Source organism: Arachis stenosperma, chromosome 2, assembly GCF_014773155.1.
Source record: "Arachis stenosperma cultivar V10309 chromosome 2, arast.V10309.gnm1.PFL2, whole genome shotgun sequence".
Lineage (NCBI taxonomy): Eukaryota > Viridiplantae > Streptophyta > Magnoliopsida > Fabales > Fabaceae > Arachis > Arachis stenosperma.
In genome coordinates, this window is record NC_080378.1 from 84,498,420 (window position 1) to 84,510,799 (window position 12,380).

The 12,380-nt window shown below is 37.6% G+C and overlaps 1 non-coding gene across 1 annotated transcript; it reads right to left on the reverse strand.

Annotated features, from left to right (window-relative positions):
- Positions 1–5,614: 5,614 nt before the first annotated feature.
- On the reverse strand, positions 5,615–5,686 carry TRNAD-GUC (transfer RNA aspartic acid (anticodon GUC)). The gene has a single exon. It is a non-coding gene; the product is annotated as a tRNA-Asp (tRNA).
- Between the last annotated feature and the right edge of the window lie 6,694 nt (positions 5,687–12,380).

Here is a 12,380-nt window from a genome sequence, read left to right on the forward strand (position 1 = left end):
ACTTGTTGTGGTGATCTGCTTCATGCTTGTGATGCATTTGATTTACCTTGGTAAATATGTTTGCTGTATTCTGGATTAGAGATATGCATTTGACTGGTCTTGATTTATCTTGGTAAAATGTTGCTGTGTTTGTGATGCACTTGATTCATTTGATTTACCTTGATAAAATGTTTGCTGTTTTGGATCTATCTTTGGCAGTTCCTTAATTTTTAATGATGAAAGTTGCTGTGATTATATCATGATTGAAAAATATTTTTCCTACCAAGATTGCTCTGATTTATTGGAAAATATTTTTTTAACCAATTCAAACAGCAAGTCTTCTGTCAAAAACAAAATTTGATTGATCATGTTGAGTTTGAGCATAAAATCAAATTATTGATAACAAATGAGTTTTGTATATCATTCAAATCTGCTCATAAATCAAGCATTTAGCATTATGAATAAATATGCTAAATAACATTGTTATTTTGAAGCTTGATTAAAATGTTACAGGTTTATGCTTCCCTTGGTAAAATAGCATATATTAAGGGGGAGCCATGTGACATTTTGAAAGGGGGAGAAATTCAAATTCAAAGGGAGTATTCTTTACTCAATCTTTAAATTTTTTTCCATTTCAATTTTAATAATGTTTGTCATCAAGGGGGAGATTGATGAGTTTGGAAAACTCTAAACTAATTTGATGATGATCAAACATTATTAAAACAATTAATTACAAAATTATTAATTTGATTTTTAATCCACACTTATTAATTAATAATTTTGTTATATGCAGATTTCATCAATGAGGCACAAAAGAATGCATGAAGCCCAATTTGATTGACAAAAACAATCAGCCTTTGTGCAAAATATTAATATAAGTGGATGATTTATTAAAATGATAATTGGGCCAAAAATTTAAGAAGCAAGCCCAATTAAAATCCTTGCAAGACCAACAAGGGTTAGGTCCAAAATTGAAAATAAAGAGAAAGCAAAAGATGAATGCTTCCCACGGACACTAACTCATTCCATGGTTGGAATTCAAAATTTGAATTAAATGGATTTAATGAATGCCTTGGTATATGGAAAGAAAAATCTGATTTGATGGCATTTATTGAGTTGGGCACGTTACAAGGCAAAGGCATGGGAATTTGATTTTAATTGATTTTAATTGACAACATTCATTGCTTCCATAGCCTTGCTTTTCTTTCTACTCTCTCTTCTCTCTCTTTGCATTCAGTCACCTCACTGTCAGAGAAGAAGATGGTAGAAGCAAGTAATCTGAAGAAGGAAGCAGAGGCTAGACACGGGTAATGTAAACCTAACTCTTTTTCATTTTCTTCTTTAATTACATTGCAAGTTTTTCTCTGTTCTCTCTCCTCTTTCTTTTGGTCCTGTCTCGCAGGAAAGGAGGGATGAAGTAAGCTATCATTAAAAATCACAGAGAAGCTAGTTTCAAGCAAGAAGCCATTGTGATGATGGCACGTAAAAGAAAAAGAAAAGTATGCTGTGGCTAAGATTTGCATCACTTATGGTAAGATTTTGTGATGAGATCTTGGCTTCTTCATACCAAAAAAGGAAGAAAAAGATTCGGCCAGCAAGGTGAGATTCTTGGAGGCATGGCTTGTCTTTGATTCTGCTCAACCACCACAGGAAGTAGCTAGAGTGGCGAAGTGATGGAAGAGGCAGAGATTGAAGTAGATGAAGCCATCATCATCATGAAGCATCAAGGGCCAAAAATCCATCTTGGAGAGCAAGCCAAGGATGGAGAGCTCGGATTGATGTAGGTTGATGATCAAGGAAGGACTAGAGGTAATTGCATGTTGGTTATTGCATGAGTTATCTCTTCTCTCTCTCTGGCCGAACCGGTTGCATGTGAAGGAAGAAGAAGTTAAGCTTGGTTTTTGGCTTCAAGGGTGGAGGCTTCTCTCTTCTATAAAAAGGGAGAACAGCCACTGTTTGGAGCAAGGAGTTAGAAGTAAGCAGTGAGAGTGCAAGGCACAGGATTCTCATAGCTACCTAAGCTTACAGATTTTCTTCTCCTTCAATGTATTCTGTTTAGTATTTTTCTATTTAATTTTGTCATGTCTTGAGTCTCATGGAAAAAGGCAAACAGTGAGGTTTGTATGAAAAAGCCATAGAGCGGAAAAAGGCAGAGAGTGCAAAATTAAAAGAAAAAGCCATAGATGTCCTTAGAGTTCCTTTGTTCATCTATGCTGTGTTTCATGATTCTGTGGGAATCCCCTTGTAAGTTGGGTTAGCACTTTACAGTTTGTAATCAAGTTGATTATAGTGAAATTCCATCATTGTTGTGATGGAGACTGGATGTAGGCTGCACTGCACTAAGCAGCTGAACCAGGATATATCTGGGTGTAATTGTTCTTCTCTCCTACTCCATTTCTGTTTTACTGCACAGGAGCAAAAAATCGAAAATGTCTCGTGCCAAGTGACGAGATAAAATGAAAAAGTCTCGTGGCTAGGGACGAGCTAAAAAACAAAAAAGTCTCCTCTAAGTTCAGCAAGTGTTAGCAAGCAAAAAGGGGGCTAAGATTCAACCCCCCCTTCTCTTAGCCACTGAAACCATCACAGCCATTTCATTAACAATTACGGCCTTTTGGCCCATGGCATAACAAGCACTTCCACCGCCATCCTCCACCTCTCACATAATCATCTTTGATCCTCATTGATCATTCATTTTTCCCTTGCTTCACTCGCAAGTTACCATATTCACTAGCCCTTCTTCTCATAGCTAGACATATCATAATGATTTAAGACATAAATGGCGAGTTCGGAGGCTTAGAAGTATGAGATTTGACTTTTAAAACTCAAAATTCAACTTTGGCATGAAAACAGGGCCACACGTATGCGCACTCCACGCGCACGCGTGGATGGCCACAAAAACTCATCGACGCGTATGCGTCATGCACGCTAACACGTGGATTGAAAATTAGCCAATCGACGCGCATGCATCAACCACGTGTACGCGTGGGTGCTCTCGTGCCCCAAGCACAAAACTAGCACAGTTCTGGCACAACTCTCTGGAAAATGGCTGGGCATTGGGTGCAGCACATTCGGCGCGCCCGCGCACATCACGCGCACGCGTGGATGGCGCTTTCTGAAAGAACGGCGCGTACGCGCCAAGTGCACCTACGCCCGAGGGGTCATTCTGCTAAAAATTTTCTAAGTTAAAAGCTGCAGAATTCACAGATTCAAACCCCAATCTTCCAACGGACATAACTTTCTCATTTTAAATTGTTTTTCACCCGTTCTTCAAACGGTATGGACATCCCGGATCCAATTTCATTTCTAAACAGATTTGGCATAAAACGGAGATCTGTAGTCTAAGTTATGTCCCGTCAAAGTATGCCCAAAAACCATGTTTTTCATACAAAACCACAAAGTGCCATTTTCAAAACAAGTCATTTTTAACTCTTTTCAAAATCAATCAAAACATGCCAATTTCATCCCTTTTCTTTGAAATCAATCAAAATATATCAAATTCAACATCAAGCCTCCTCAACTCACGCATTGACACTTTATCACAATTTACAAAATCACTATCCCATCATTTTAACCCACTTCACCCAAGTGGCTCAAACTCAAACACATTGACATATCATATACTCTTTCTCATGCCAATTTTTCAACAACACCAATTCCAATAAATCATCATTGTACACAATCAATATCATACCCACCATCAACATGGTTCAACCCACAATTTAACCATAACCAATCATCAAGCATATATCACAACATGCATATTTCTCATACATCATACCATTAAGGCATCAATAATCATCATTACATATATGACCACATCATATATATCAACCATTCAACAACACCAACAATTCAATGCCTATCTTAGGGCCTCTAGCCTAAGTATTTTCTACCACATTACATATTAGATACGAGAAACCGAGACCATACCTTAGCCGATTTTCCAAGCTCAACCGGAGCACTTCCAAACCACTTTTCCTCAAGCTCTCAAGGCCTCAACACCTCCAAGAACAGATTTTTCACCACCAAATCCTTTCTCAAGCTTTTCAAAATCACCAATCAAGCTCTAATATTCACACATACACAACCTAAGCCACAATCATCAAACTCATACACAACATCTCAATACCCAAACATCATAGAACAACAAATTACACTAGGGTTGAGAATCTTACCACACCCAAGGTCCAAGAAGACAAGATTAACCTTCTCCTTCAAGGGAGTCAGGTCCTATAACATCAAAGAGCCCAAAGTCTCAACATTTTTGCTCATAAAACTCGAAAACAAGGCTGGAAATTCGAAGAGTAAAACGTGACTTACCTCAATATTGATGGTATGGGTTTTGTAGAGCTCTCCGCGGTGAACGCGTGGTCGCAAACGGAGCGACAATCGGAGCTCTAGATCAAAAGTTATGGTGGTTTGAAGATCAAGTGAGAGATAGAAGTTTGAGAGAGTGTTCTTCCCCCATTTCCTCTCTTTTTCAGCGTGTGTGAGTGTTGTGTGAGGAGAGAGAGTACTGAAAACTAGGGTTTTGGTTTAGTTATGTTGGGCCAAGGGCCTGCTTTAGGTCCGGTTGGCCCGGTTTGGCCCGTTCGGTCCAATCTTGGTCCGAATTCTATAAAATTGGTACCGAAATTCTTGTCTCAATCTCCTCTATCACATTTAGCCATAAAAAAAAATCACATTTTGGGCTTTCTAGAATAAATTCTCATTTATGGGTTAATTAGTTATTAATTAACCGGGTTTTACAGGAGAATCCATTCATTCATCATTCATACTTCAGATAAGACTGATAATTCACTTTTCATAATTTAGATGTAGTTTTTAGAGAGAGAGGTTCTCTCCTCTCTCTTAGAATTAGGATTAGGATTTCTATTAGGATTAGGATTTCTTCTTCAGTCTCAGGTTCAATATTCCTTTTACTTTATATTTCCCTTCTACTTTTAGATACTCTAATGCTTTTATTTGTTAATTACTTATGTTGCCAAATTGGCATATGGACCATTCATGTTATGATTTTCTTAACTAATGCAATTTGAGGTATTTTCAGATATATGATTTTAATTTAGCTTTCTACATTCTGGGCTTTGGTTGATTAATTGGTAACTCTTGAGTTGTCAAACTCATCGTGATTGATAATTGATATCTTTGCTGATTGATTTAGATTCCTATAACTCTAGTCTTTCCTCAGGAGTTGACTAGGACTTTAGGTGTTAAATTGATTTAGCCACTTGACTTACCTTCATAGTTAGAGGTTGACTTAATGGGAGCAAAAATATAATTCTCATCACCATTGATAAGGATAACTAGGATAGGACTTCCAGTTTTCATACTTTGCCAAGAGTTTTTCTTAGTTATTGATTTATTAATCCCTGCAATTTATTTCTCTTGTTTAAACCTTTTCAAAACCCAAAAATACTGTTTACCATAACCAATAATAAATCATACCTCCCTGCAATTCCTTGAGAAGACGACCCGATGTTTGAATACTTCGGTTTATAAATTTTTTGAGTTTGTTACTTGTGACAACCAAACGTTTGTACGAAAGGGTTTTCTGTTGGTTTAGAAGCTATACTTACAACGCGATCATATTTTTATATTTCTTTACCGATAGAAAATCCGCTCGTCAAAATGGCGCCGTTGCCGGGGATCGAACCCGGGTCACCCGCGTGACAGGCGGGAATACTTACCACTATACTACAACGGAAATTTATTTGTGAAAATTCTAGATTACGCGAGAATCTCGTTCGTCAAAATGGCGTCGTTGCCGGGGAATTGTAAACGTGTGCCTTATTATTGGTTATTGTAAATATTTTTCAAAAATTTTTTTTTTCAGATTTTAAAATTTTTATCTTATCTTATTTTTCAAAATTCAAATCTTTTTCAAAAAAATCAAATCTTTTTCAAAAATCATATCTTTTTCAAAATCTTATCTTATCTTTTTTTCAAAAATCATATCTTTTTCAAAATCTTATCTTATCCTTTTTCAAAAATCATATCTTTTTCAAAATCTTATCTTATCTTTTTCCAAAAATCATATCTTTTTCAAAATCTTATCCTATCTTTTTCAAAAATCATATCTTTTTCAAAATATTTTCTTTTTGTTAGTTTTTGTTTCTATTTTTTCCTACTACTATAAACTCTCACCCCTTTGGCTATGAGTCTGGTTACAATTATGTTGCAGGAAGAGGAGATTATAATGAGAACATGCACTAAGGATGGAACAATCAAAGGTGGGAGGAGCCACAAGGATTTGTTCAACCCTCAGGGCAACAACCACCTCCAATGGACTATCAACAACCATTCTGTGATGCATACCAAGATAACAACTATGGTGAGCACCCTTTTGATTATCAACAACCACCACCATACGCCTATGAACCCCCTCATCAACATAGCCTTGGACCACCATACTCACAAGCCCCCTACAACCATTCACCTCCATATGACCCTAACCCATATCCACCATACCAACCACCCTATGAACCGTATGAACCATATATAGAACCACCCCAATTCCACCCCAATTACTCCTACGAACCACCACCTCAATATACACCATCTCTATATCCATCAATCCAAGAGCACTATGATCCTACTTATGATAGCCGAGTGCAACAAGAATCAAGGGATCGTCTCAAGGAAACAGTGGAAAAACTTTATGCAACCCTTCGCCAACTGGATCAAGCGATAAATCGATTACCTTCCCGACATTCGGACATTCAAGGAACCCACATGGCTTCATGTGGAGAATCTACTGAAGAACGTGATATAAAGGAAAATTTAGAAACTCCGGTGGACAGTGAGCAGCACAATTTTGTACTGGAACAATTGAAAGAAGCTACGCCTGCCATTGAAGAGGAAGAAGTGGTTGAAGACTTAGGAGATGCAGAACCTCCATGGGAAATTCAAGTCATAGAGCCTCCTTCAAAGACATTTGAAATTGATGTTGAGGAGGGTGTACAACCTCCAAGGCATCTCATGGTTGAAGACTTTGAAGGGGATGATCAAGAGATGGATTCAATCATTGATGAATTCTTATCTACATTTGAATCCTCTTCCATTGGACTTGATATGGAGTTTAAAGAAGAAGAAGCATAACCTCCCATGCCCTTGGTAAACAATGAAGAAGAGATTGTATTGGAAGAAAGCTACCAAGAGGAAGAGGTTGAAATTGAAGAAGCTTACAAAGAGGTGGAAGTTATCAGAGAAGAGCACAAGGGAGTGGAGCTTGCAAATTCATTAGAAATATCTCTCCCAAGACCATTACCGACCAACACAACGTTCAAGTGGGTAAAATTCCTATCCTTATCCTTTACTTTCCCACTTGAATATGGGCTACTGGAGACGGATGGTCAACTTAGAGCTCTTTGTGGCATTAAGAGTAAGAGGAAGATGGTCAGTGGCAAGAATTGTCCTGCAAAGTTCATTATGGTTGGAAGCTTTAAGTTTAAACGCAAAGGTTGGTATAGAGCTCAATTGAATGGGTCTAGAAAGTTGTTTGGACGCTTCAGTGAGAATTCTAAAGTTGAACCACCCGAATGGAATCATGATAATCAACTTGAAGACGGGTGTAGAAATAAGATTTGGGATCCGGGAATATATAAGGATCAACTTTAGGAGCTCAAAGCTTGTGAAGAACCCCATCAAAGCTTGAGGAATTTACTTAGTATGGATAGAGCTTATTGGAAGACCAAGCATTGGTGGAAGTTTCAAGATGAGTTCAAGCACAAGCCGCCATGACAAGAAGCTCACCAGAATGTCCAACTTAAGGACTTTAACTAAAAATGCTAGGTGGGAGACAACCCACCATGGTATGATCGTTCCTTTTCCAGTTTTAATTTTAGTCTGTTTTTTAGTTTTTATTGAACCTGGAATTATGCATAACATTCATATTAGCATTGCATTCTGCATACTACAAAAAAATAATAAAAAAACGAACGCGACGCGTAAGCGTCGCTAACGCGTCCGCGTCATATGTGCGTTGGGAAGAAAAGAGATTCTACAGAGAGTCGTATGAAAGCGTGGTTGGAGGCGTGCCTTTGGCACAAATTGATCTACACGACCGCATCGCTAACGTGTCCGCGTCATGTGGGAAAATTGCCTCCCACGCGTTCGCGTCACCCACGCGAACGCGTGACCCTATAAAATCGACGTAAACGGGTGAATGGCAACAAGTTGTGATGGAGTAGGGCTGGAATGGTGCTGGAAGCACAAACCCCATCACGCGTACGCGTCGTCCATGCGTCCGCGTCACTTACAAATCGCGCCATCCGCGTGAACGCGTGCTCCACGCGTCCGCGTCACCTGCGCCGCACAGCTTATCCAAATCACCGCTAACTATCTTATCTTTTCTTCCCTAAATCTAAATCTTTTCTTTCGCTTCTTTTTCTTTTTCTTTCTTTTTCTTTTAATTGGTGTTGAAAATTTATTTGGGTCATTATTTTACTTGTGGATTGTTAAGAAATTGTTTGACAATTATATATTATTTTTTTTAGGGTTGCTTGCATGTTCAAATTAATACTTTCCATACCTTATTTAACATGCATGCTTTGTGTTTGTGAAAACGCCCATATGGCATTGTGCACTATTTTTAGTTTCTTTTAATCTACTACTCTAAATGCTTGCTTTTCACAAAACCCTTTTTCTATTTTATTAATTTTTATATAATTGTTATTACAAGCATATTGTTAGTTTGGAAGACTTGGTAATCTAACTTGGACATTGAATGCTTAATCTATGCTACTCATGCATTTGCCAGCATGCCAATAAACATCTTGCATTTAACTATCATCACATGCACTTGCTATATTTCCATTGATGACTTTTCACATGTAGTCATGACCATGTATTAACGTCATTCTTTTTTACTGTGCATTGATTACCACCTTTCTCGTTCTCTTCCTTGCTAGAACCCCTAGCTTTACTTGTTACTTTCCTTTTCCCTTTTTAGGATGGCCACCAAGAAAGGTCAAGAGAAAGCTACTCCCTAACCACCGACAAGGAAATGAACAAAAAGAGCACTAGCTGCGGAGCCACCCATCCACCTGTACATCTTAGCATGCACCGAGGACGGTGCAATCTTTAAGTGTAGGGAGGTCGATACCGATCTCTGTGGGTTAGTTACTTCTTTTTTTTTCAACACCAATATTAATTTGTTAATTGTTGTATTTGCATGTTTGTTTGATTTTATGCATTTAGTTACTACTTGGTTGAAAATTTTGTGTTAAACTTGTTTGGAATTTGTATTTGGAACATGGTTTTTGAGCCAAAGAACACACAACCTGTGAGATTTGAGCTTAATTGCATGGTTACATTATTTAACCATAATATTTTTTTCTTGTGTGTTTTCTTCTCTATAACTGTGGTGCACGAAATTGTGATCACTACTTTTACACAAATAATCCCTAGTAATGGCTCCAAAGACTTGGTGCTCAATACCATGGCATAAACACAACTTCGCACAACTAACCAGCAAGTGCACTGGGTCGTCCAAGTAATAAACCTTACGCGAGTAAGGGTCGATCCCACGGAGATTGTTGGTATGAAGCAAGCTATGGTCACCTTGTAAATCTTAGTCAGGCAGACTCAAATGGGTATAGTGATAAACGAATAAAGCATAAAGATAAAGATAGAGATACTTATGTATATCATTGGTAAGAGCTTCAGATAAGCGTATGAAGATTCCTTCCCTTCCGTCTCTCTGCTTTTCTACTGTCTTCATCCAATCCTTCTTACTCCTTTCCATGGCAAGCTCATGTAGGGTTTCACCGTTGTCAGTGGCTACCTCCCATCCTCTCAGTGAAAACGTCGCCTATGCTCTGTCACAGCATGGGTAATCAGCTGTCGGTTCTCGGTCAGGCCGGAATAAAATCCATCGATTCTTTTGCGTCTGTCACTAACGCCCCGCCTGCTAGGAGTTTGATGAGCGGATATTTTATACGCTTTTGGGGGTAATTTCTTGTAGATTTTAGTATGTTTTAATTAGTTTTTAATAGAATTTTATTAGTTTTTAAGCAAAAATCATATTTCTGGACTTTACTATGAGTGTGTGTATTTTTCTGTGATTTCAGGTATTTTCTGACTGAAATTGAGCGAGCTGAGCAAAAATCTGAGTTAGGCTGAAAAAGGACTGCTGATGCTGTTGGATCCTGACCTCCCTGCACTCGAAATGGATTTTCTGGAGCTACAGAAGTCCAATTGGCGCGCTCTCAACGGCGTTGGAAAGTAGACATCCAGGGCTTTCCAGCAATATATAATAGTCCATACTTTGCGCGAAGATAGACGACGTAACTTGGCGTTGAACGCCAAGTTCATGCTGCTGTCTGGAGTTAAACGCCAGAAAAACGTCATGATCCAGAGTTGAACGCCCAAAACACGTCATAACCTGGAGTTTAACGCCAAGAAAGGCCTCTACTCGTGGATAGCTTTAGTCTCAGCCCCAGCACACACCAAGTGGGCCCCAGAAGTGGATTTCTGCACCAATTATCTTAGTTTACTCATATTCTGTAAACCTAGGTTACTAGTTTACTATTTAAACAACTTTTAGAGAATTATTCTGTACCTCATGACATTTTTCAGATCTGAATTACATACTTTTGACGGCATGAGTCTCTAAACTCCATTGTTGGGGGTGAGGAGCTCTGCAGCGTCTCGATGATTTAATACAATTCCTTTGTTTTCCATTCAAACACGCTTGTTCTTATCTAAGATGTTTATTCGCGCTTAATTGTGAAGAAGGTGATGATCCGTGACACTCATCACCTTCCTCAATCCATGAACGTGTGCCTGACAACCACCTCCGTTCTACATCAGATTGAATGAATATCTCTTAGATTCCTTAATCAGAATCTTCGTGGTATAAGCCGGATTGATGACGGCATTCATGAGAATCCGGAAAGTCTAAACCTTGTCTGTGGTATTCCGAGTAGAATTCCGGGATTGAATGACTGTGACGTGCTTCAAACTCCTGAGGGCTGGGCATTAGTGACAGACGCAAAAGAATCAATGGATTCTATTCCAACCTGATTGAGAACCGACAGATGATTAGCCGTGCTGTGACAGAGCATAGGAACGTTTTCACTGAGAGGATGGGAAGTAGCCACTGACAACGGTGACACCCTACATAGAGCTTGCCATGGAAGGAGCCTTGCGTGTGTTGAAGGATTTCAAGGAAGAGTTGAAGTCAAAGGACAAAGCATCTCCAAAACTCCAACATATTCCCCAGTACTGCACAACAAGTAACGCTATTATTCTCGTTTACCTTTCCAATCAAATCTAATAATTCCAACTTACAATTTTAAACACTTTGACTTCTTACAATTAAATCCAAATAACCTTGTTGACATCCTAACTAAGATTAATAAAATAAATATTGATTGCTTCAAACCAATAATCTCCGTGGGATCGACCCTTACTCACGTAAGGTATTACTTGGACGACCCAGTGCACTTGCTGGTTAGTTGTGCGAATCACAAATTCGTGCACCAAGTTTTTGGCGCCGTTGCCGGGGATTATTGAGTTTGGACAATTGAAGGCTTATTTTATTTCTTAGATTAGGAATAATTTATTTTTATTTTTTTATTGTTATAGAGTCATTAAATCTTGATAGGATAGTTTTTTTTCAAAAATTTCTTTTCAAAATTTAATATTTTTCTTTTAATTAATTGCTAATTTTCGTGAGTTTAGTGTCTTGTTCTAAGTTTGGTGTCAATTGCATATCTCATATTTTTCTTTAAAATTTTCGACTTGTGTTCTTTGTTCTTCATTGATCTTCAAGTTGTTCTTGCTTATTTTTCTTGTTTGATCTTGAGTTTTTCTTGCTTTGTGTCTTTTCTTGTTTCACTTGTGTTCTTTTTAAAGCATTAATTGGAATATCTAGAACAAGTGTTACATTTATTCCCAATTGGCTAAAGCATTGGTTTATATTCTTGATGAGGGAGCACCAGTACTTTTGAAAATCTTTTTCAAAAATAATTTTTCTTGATTTAATCTTGTGCCAAACTCTAAGTTTGGTATTTTCTTGTTAATTTTAATATAATTTTTGAAAAATTATCTTGGTTTTCTAAAAATTTTAAGTTTGGTGTTCTTTCCTTTGTTCTTGGTGTTCTTGTGAATCTTCAAGGTGTTCTTGAGTCTTTCTTGTGTCTTGATCTTAAAATTTTTAAGTTTGGTGTTCCTTAGTGTTTTCCCTCCAAAATTTTCGAAAATAAGGAGCATTAGATCTAAAAATTTTAAGTCTTGTGCCTTTTGTGTGTTTTTCTCTTTCATCATAAAATTTAAAATTCAAAAAAAAATTTTTTTTTTATTTTCTAACTAATTTTGAACTTCTCTTTTCGAAAATTTTATATAAAAATTCAATTTTCAATTTCAAAATATTTCCACTTTCTTTTATTTATTTC